Here is an 8,453-nt window from a genome sequence, read left to right as displayed (position 1 = left end):
GAGTTGTGTTGTGATATCTTCCCGTGAGTCCTTGATCTTGATCGTACACATTTGCGTGCATGATTAGTGTACGGTCAAATCGGGGGCGTCACAAGTTGGTATCAGAGCCGACTGCCTGTAGGAATCCCCCTTCCACACTCCTTGGCCGAAGTCGAGTCTAGACATTACGAAACTTTTTACTAACATGGCTGTGTGCCTTACGGGCCCACGTCGCCATCTGGGTGGTATTAGGATCTTTTATTCCTCGTCTATACTCTGGAACTCTGATCTCTCTTCTATTCGGGTTAAATGAATTTTGCTAAATCTAACATTAGGATCTCGTTATCACTTTCACCCGGAGAGCCCCTTATTACTGATGATCGTCTGCTGCACGGGAAGACCCTGAAGATACTCTCCGCTGTTAACCCGAGAACTTGTGTTCGTCGCGTTTGCAACTCCCCTTCCACCGTCAACCCTTATGGGTAACTACTTGTAGTTGGTATTCTTACATTCATCCCCAGTTTATTACAAGATACCCCGAAATACTCGTCGTTGTTTCGATAATCCTTTGAGCTTACTGCCTTGCTGTTCTTTGTCACCTGAATACCCCTACGGATAATTCTCGCACTTATCGAGTATCCGCTCATCCCCCAGTTGTTCATGTGTTTCACAATGGTCATCGAAATACTATTCGATCCTCCAAAAATCCTTAGTAGCTTATTGCTCTGCAATACTTGTCTGCTTGCATGATGGATGCTTGCCATATGTCTGGCAATATTCGTGAGTATCCTTAGGCACCGTCATTTTGATCCCTTTGATTCGACATGGGTGCGAATGCACGCAATCATCAGTTGATCCTTTTAAATTATCTTTCCGGCTCAGACGTCATTTTAAACATGAGCTGGTTCTCGCCAATCAAATTGTCGTCGATTGTGCCCCTAAGTATATTGAACTTATCCATCCTTGATCAGAGCGTCTGCTTCTGATCCTTCGCTTTGTAAATCTTAATTCCTTTGCAATTGAGCTCTAAGTTACTCAGTTGTTTCTATAATCCGATGCATTGGCATTCCTTCTTCCTTTGATTGAGTTCCGATACTCACATCAGCCCCGTTGTGGACCGCCATAACCATTGCCGGGTTATTATCCGACAATGTCCTTCACAACCAAAATTCTTGTGAGTTCTTTACCTGATACATAATGCCCTTGGTAAATTGTATCATCTGCTTGGCCAACCATGCTCTGCTTTCGAGCTGGTCGTATTTACTATTGAAGCTTGTGGTATATGTTTCCACGATACCCTGACAGGTTGAACCTATGCCTTCCTTTATATGTGTGAACTCGGAAGTTTTCACGAGTCATACTCATCCGGTATTTCACCAGATAAAACTTTCAACACTAATGCCTTTATCAAAGCGAAAAGTGAATGGAAGGTTATACATTGAAGAAGTGGGAGTCGACCTTGAACCTTGCGTTCATGCCCAGGGACACGATGTATACCTTATCATGGAAGCTGCTCGTAAAAATAATTACCCCTTTGTAATAAGTTCATCTTGTATCCGTGGTTCGATCCTTTATGATCGTGGATTCCGACCATGTTCTCCTTCAAATACCATTTCTCGTGCAAGTTTAAATATTTGTCTTCTACGGATCAATACCCCAATCCAACCTTTACTTTGATCTGTCGTCAAGTATTACCCCTGGGATCTCGAGATTATCTTGGAGCTGCATAACTTCTTATGAGTTCTTCATCAAGTACTACATTCTCACTGATTACATTTTTTCATGGGCTCTGAGTTATTAAACACTCAAAGACACCGATAACTGAACCGAGTCTGCACTACGGTTCAACAACTTTTAGTAATCTTATTTAAGTACGATTTTGTACCCGATCAAGTCATTCCTAGCCTGATCAACTATATCGTTATCGTGCTATAGTTTAACTGTGCCACCCGGTCCTTATTCTTGGAGCACAACTTTCGAATATAAGCTAAGCTTACGTTGATTTCCTCGTCTTATCATTTCACCTCGAACCACAAACTTGATTCCGAGTTTGTGTCATACAGGTGGTTCAAATAATCTTTCGTTGCATCAGTCCTTTTGCTCGATGCAGTCGTTGTTCGATTGCTTCTCCGTGGAGCCTCTCGACAACAATTGTCGTGATCATCATCAATAAATTTTGGCTCCTTCCAGGATATCGATCGAATTCATGATGATAAGTGTCATCCTCGTCCCTTGGTAATTTGAGTTACCATCGCCAACATCCTTACCTTACTTTCATCACAAACTTGTTCATGTTATGGATGCAACTTGCTTTCGAGCTTGTATTATGTTCTACCTTGACGTATTGCCGTCTTTTATGTCAAGGATGTTGTGGGAATTGCTCCACCTCTTAAGAATTCTTGTTACAGTGTTGCTTCTCACCATCACCATTCTTTCTTGGGTCCTCGTGTTGATTCCAACAGGCGTACCAACAAGTGAGCGGTGTTGTTTGGATTCTGCCCTTCTAGCAACCCTCTTGCTTTGAAGTTAATGGTCGGCCGTTTATTCTTAGACTATTGATTGTTGAATCACCATTCCGACGTTGGTCGTGCAACCCAGCCCATATTCGGGTGCACCTTTCAACCCATGTTTAATTGTGTATGTTTTCCTCGAGCATACCTCATTATGTCATCTGATCTGACAAATGTTATCTCCTTATTCACATAGTTGTGAAAATCCATCCTTTTGGAAATCTCGAGGAATTGTCGCTGAGTCCATCAGCCACCTCCTCGTCCTCTCCTTGGTTAAATGATGAACTCTTGTTTTGGAACTCGCTTCCATAGTTCATATCCCGAGAATCTTGAAATGACATCTCGTCAATTTGTGTTGCACCTTTTCTTCTCAGGCATCCCGAGTCTGAGGCATCCTGGCACCAATAATATCTGGATCTCGATCAGATATGATGATTGGAACATATGTCCAAGACTTATAACATTGGTCTTTATATGAGCCGGTAAGATGATGTCATGCCTAGCACACCTGACCGGAGGACCTAGTGTTATAGTTTCCTTTTTAACAAGGTTAATCATTTTTCCATGAGGAAATCGTAAGACTAATTTTATAAGTTGTTCCTGATGAATCCTTTGCGTATGCAAAGTCCGACCTTTGCTTGAAGACCATGTCAATACTGTCTCGAAGCATGTCTATGGTACTCCGATTTTCAACAAGAACATTTGAAGCCCAATGCTAAATGTTTCCTGCTCAATTATCCAAACACCGTTGTATGGGTAAAGTCATGAAATTTCTCTCCCCTTACCCAAAGAGTTTTCTACATTATATCCTGTCATGCATATCATGCTTTGCTTGACCTTGGGAAGGATATACCCTTGAAATATGTGCTTAAACACATTTTCCTTTCCATTGGTTGGTTTAACGTTTCTTGTGATCTATATGATCTAAGCAGTAACATTCTCCTGCTTATGTAAACACCTCGGTGTACAATTCTGTCAGCAAGACCCTGTTTACCATTGTTGATGACATTCCGGTAGCCACCGATGGACGAGAACTCTGCCTATTGGTCCGCCTCGTTCAACGAGTAGGAAAATGGTTCTCTTCGTCCCTCGCCCTTGGTACCGACGTTGTTGCCGACATAATCGACAGGCTACCCTCTGACCTGCCTTACTATCATGACCATGCAAGATGTCACCGCTCCTCCTACTTTTAATCCACATGGTGGGCCCATAACCCACAGTTCCGCAGGATCAAAACCCGACTCTCCTGTACACGCCCGGTTTCCAAAGTTATTCCTCGCGCTTGGCTTCGTATGTAATTCACGAGCCACCTTCTTGTGATTTGTTCTGCTATCAGATGCAATACTTATTCTCGATGCTCTGAACCCCTTTTCACACTCCGTTTCAGAAAACGAACGATTGTCCATCTGCTTGAAGAGTATTATTGCACCTTCTAGCCTTGTTCTCGATGACTTTCTTGGATTTCAACTCGAGATGCCTCTATGCCACGCTCACTGAGATAGCCCCCAGGTACCTATCTTGTGTTGAACTCTGTCCTTCCAGAGTCTTTCCCCCTTACTCCACCACTTAAATCTCGGGACGAGATTTCTTGTAGTGGAGGAGAATTGTGACGCCCGGATAATTAAGCTATAGTAATCCCATGTTAATGGTGCCATGTAGTCACTCTTACTATTACTCATCCCCCTTTGCATTCAAACACTGTTCAAATTCCAAATTCAAATTAAAGTCAAAATTTAAAATTCTCAAACATGCAAACTAAAATGTGCAAAGTGTGGCAAATATTGCATAACTAATTATGGCTGTGAACCAACATCTTTGCGATGTGGTTTAATGCCCTTAACTAATTAAAACAGGGGCTAAAAGCAATTATTAAATGCCTTTAATACTAAAACAAATACAAATCTGTTTTATTGTAGTGTTAAACTTTTGTGGCAGTGGCCTAATTATTACTACTAATTTAGATGCTAAAATTTATGTTTTACAAAACTAAAATAAATAAATAAAATGAAACTAAAAGAAAAATAGAAATGTAATTAAAAAAAAGACAAGAGATCCAAAAGGTTAAATAAATAAGAGAAGCCCCTGGGCCTCGGCCCAGCTCAGCCAGCTGGCCCACCTAGCCCCCACCGGTCGCCTACTCCCCTGTTCCCCTGGCGCGGTCGCAACAGGAGCGACGCCCCGCTGAACCACCTCGTCGGCGTCGGCGAGGGGATAAGGCAGGCGCCCCCCCCTCGCGGCCTCGTCAGCTTCACTCCCCCTGCGCAGATATTTTTCCCACGCCCCCTCTCTTCCTCGTCACTCCCTCGTGGTCCAGACCCACCTCGTCGTGCGCCCGCGTCGCCGGCCATCTCGTCCTACCGCGGCCACCATGCCCCCGACCGCCTAGGACTGCGTCCGTCCGCTTCGTCGTCTTCCTCTGCATCAACTGGTGCCACCCCGTTGGAGCTCCTCACGCTGCAGCGCCGGATCAAAGCTTCTTCCTCCTCGGGTCGCCGACGAACCACGACGACGCCGGTCACCTCTGCTGCTCCTAAGCCACTCGATGGGCCTCCTTGCGCCTGCTCGGTGAGCACCACCCCGTTCCCCCTTTCCCTCGTCGTCGTAGTCGCCGTAGCACCGTTACCCGCGAACTTCGGCTCCGCAGTCCGCCGTGGCCGGAGCTCTCCTCCCGCACGCGCTCGCACACCGTCCGCCCCTGCGTCCACACTGCAGTACGCGCCCTGCAGCGCCTCTTCCGCGGCCCGTCTCTGACGCCCCGTGCCCGCCCACTGTTGCCTACTGCTGCTGCGTTGCTGCAGTCTGCTCTGGTCGCCGCCGAAGCCGTGGCCGCGCTCACCCCGTGCCACTGCTCGCGCCGCGGCTGCCCACGCCTCGCGTCCGTCCCACCCTGCGCCCAGCATGCGCGGCCGTGTGCATGCCGCCTGCTTCGCTGCTCCCGCAGCCGCTGTCTGCTATGCTACACGGCTACAGTAACATTCAGTTACTGTAGCAGTAGCTAGCTTTTGTATTTCTACAATGACTAGCCTTCTAAACTGCCACTAAACAGCGATAAGGCAAGTCCTAAAATGGGTAAAAATTATATGAACGGAAAGTAGACGTAACAAGCCTCATTTTGTTTCATTGGACCTGTTTCAGATAATGCATGGATTAAATTCTACAAAAATCACAAAATGCTATCTTGTGTTAAAAGGAATAGAGTTACTCCCAAGCACTGTGTGTGCGCGCCGTGTGTGGCCGGCTGTGTGCCTCTGGCCGGCCCAGTGTGCTTGTGTGTGTGTGCAGCGTGTGTGTGGCCGGCTGTGTCTCTGGATGTGACCGGCCCTATTTAGGTTAGTAGCTAATGAGTAGTTAGACTAATTAGTACTTTGGATAATTGCTAGCCTATGACATGTGGCCCCTTATGTTAATTTAACCCCTCCATTTTAGTTTATCCATCAATTAAATTATGTGTCAATGACATGTGGGCCACATCCTCCCTTTTGACTAGTCAAATTGACTTGGTCAAATTCGGATTAGATTAAATAAAAATATTCCAGAAAATCATAGAAAATACTATAAACTTTGAAAAATCATATAAAATAAACCGTATCTCGGATGGAAATACTTTGTACATGAAAGTTGCTCAGAACGACGAGGCGAATCCGAATACGCAGCCCGTTTATCCGCCACACATCCCTAGCATAGCGAACACGCAACTTTCCCCCTCCGTTTCATCTGTCCGAGAACGCGAAACACCGGGAATACTTTTCCGGATGTTTCCCCCCTTCACCGGTACCCCCTCGTACCGCGTTAGGGCACACCTAGCATCACGTTTTGTCATGTCATGCATCATTATGCATCTGTTTGCATTATATTTATTGTTTCTTCCCCCCTCTTCTCTCGCTAGACACCGAGACCGACGCCGCTGCTACCCAGTACGACTACGGTGTTGACGACCCCTCTCTCTTGCCAGAGCAACCAGGCAAGCCCCCCCCCCTTGATCACCAGATATCGCCTACTCTTCTCTATACTGCTTGCATTAGAGTAGTGTAGCTTGTTACTGCTTTCCGTTAATCCTATCCTGATGCATAGCCTGTCCTTGTTACTACTGTTGTTACCATTACCTGTTATCCTACTGCTTAGTATAGGATGCTAGTGTTCCATCAGTGGCCCTACACTCTTGTCCGTCTGCCATGCTATACTACTGGGCCGTGATCACCTCGGGAGGTGATCACGGGCATATGCTATTTACTTTACACTGTTACATTACTGGTGATACTGTTTGGAGATGGGGGCTGAAGGGGCAGGTGGCTCCATCCAGGTAGTGGTGGGCCTGAGTTCCCGACGGCCCCCGACTGTTACTTTGAGGCGAAGCGACAGGGCAGGTTGAGACCACCTAGGAGAGAGGTGGGCCTGGCCCTAGTCGGCGTTCGTGGATACTTAACACGTTTAATGAGATCTTGGTATTTGATCTGAGTCTGGCTACTGGTCTATACGCACTAACCATCTACGCGGGAGTAGTTATGGGTATCCCGGCGTCGTGGTATCAGCCGAAGCCTTCGTGACGTCAGCGACTGAGTGGCGCGCGCTGGATTGGACCGTAAGCCTGCTCTTGTATTAAGGGGGCTAGTTCTGCTTCCGGCCGCGTTCGCAACATGCAGGTGTGCTAAGGGCGATGGGCCCAGACCCCTGGGCGCTTAGGTTTAGACCGGCGTGCTGACCTCTCTGTTGGTCTAGGTGGGGCTGCGACGTGTTGATCTTCCGAGGCCGGGCATGACCCAGGAAAGTGTGTCCGGCCAAATGGGATCGAGCGTGTTGGGGAATGTGGTGCACCCATGCAGGGAAGTTAATCTATTCGAATAGCCGTGATCTTCGGTAACAGGACGACTTGGAGTTGTACCTTGACCTTATGACAACTAGAACCGGATACTTAATAAAACACACCCTTCCAAGTGCCAGATACAACCGGTGATCGCTCTCTCACAGGGCGACGAGGGGAGGATCAGCGGTTAGGGTTATGCTATGCGATGTTACTTGGAGGACTTCAATCTACTCTCTTCTACATGCTGCAAGATGGAGGCTGCCAGAAGCGTAGTCTTCGGCAGGATTAGTTATCCCCCTCTTATTCTGGCTTTCTGCAGTTCAGTCCACCGATATGGCCCTTTACACATTTACCCATGCATATGTAGTGTAGCTCCTTGCTTGCGAGTACTTTGGATGAGTACTCACGGTTGCTTTCTCCCTCTTTTCCCCCTATCCCTTCTACCTGGTTGTCGCAACCAGATGTTGGAGCCCAGGAGCCAGACGCCACCTTCGACGACGACTCCTACTACACCGGAGGTGCCTACTACTACGTGATGCCCGCTGACGACGACCAGGAGTAGTTAGGAGGATCCCAGGCAGGAGGCCTGCGCCTCTTTCGATCTGTATCCCAGTTTGTGCTAGCCTTCTTAAGGCAACCTTGTTTAACTTATGTCTGTACTCAGATATTGTTGCTTCCGCTGACTCGTCTATGATCGAGCTCTTGTATTCGAGCCCTCGAGGCCCCTGGCTTGTAATATGATGCTTGTATGACTTATTTTATTTGTAGAGTTGTGTTGTGATATCTTCCCGTGAGTCCTTGATCTTGATCGTACACATTTGCGTGCATGATTAGTGTACGGTCAAATCGGGGGCGTCACAAGTTGGTATCAGAGCCGACTGCCTGTAGGAATCCCCCTTCCACACTCCTTGGCCGAAGTCAAGTCTAGACATTACGAAACTTTTTACTAACATGGCTGTGTGCCTTACGGGCCCACGTCGCCATCTGGGTGGTATTAGGATCTTTTATTCCTTGTCTATACTCTGGAACTCTGATCTCTCTTCTATTCGGGTTAAATGAATTTTGCTAAATCTAACATTAGGATCTCGTTATCACTTTCACCCGGAGAGCCCCTTATTACTGATGATCGTCTGCTGCACGGGAAGACCCTGAAGATACTCTCC

At 47.0% G+C, this 8,453-nt stretch overlaps 1 long non-coding RNA gene across 1 annotated transcript; it reads left to right on the top strand.

Moving 5' to 3' along the window:
* The first annotated feature begins 4,723 nt into the window (after nucleotides 1-4,723).
* On the top strand, nucleotides 4,724-8,057 carry LOC147976654 (uncharacterized). Its single transcript, XR_015602163.1, has 3 exons — nucleotides 4,724-5,054; nucleotides 6,376-6,450; nucleotides 7,752-8,057. It is a non-coding gene; the product is annotated as an uncharacterized LOC147976654 (long non-coding RNA).
* The last annotated feature ends 396 nt before the right edge of the window (nucleotides 8,058-8,453 follow it).

Source organism: Triticum urartu, chromosome 4A (genome assembly GCF_056163025.1).
Source record: "Triticum urartu cultivar PI428250 chromosome 4A, HENAU_Tu73, whole genome shotgun sequence".
Lineage (NCBI taxonomy): Eukaryota > Viridiplantae > Streptophyta > Magnoliopsida > Poales > Poaceae > Triticum > Triticum urartu.
Note: the sequence above shows the minus strand (reverse complement) of the source record. Positions and strands in the feature narration are given on the sequence as shown.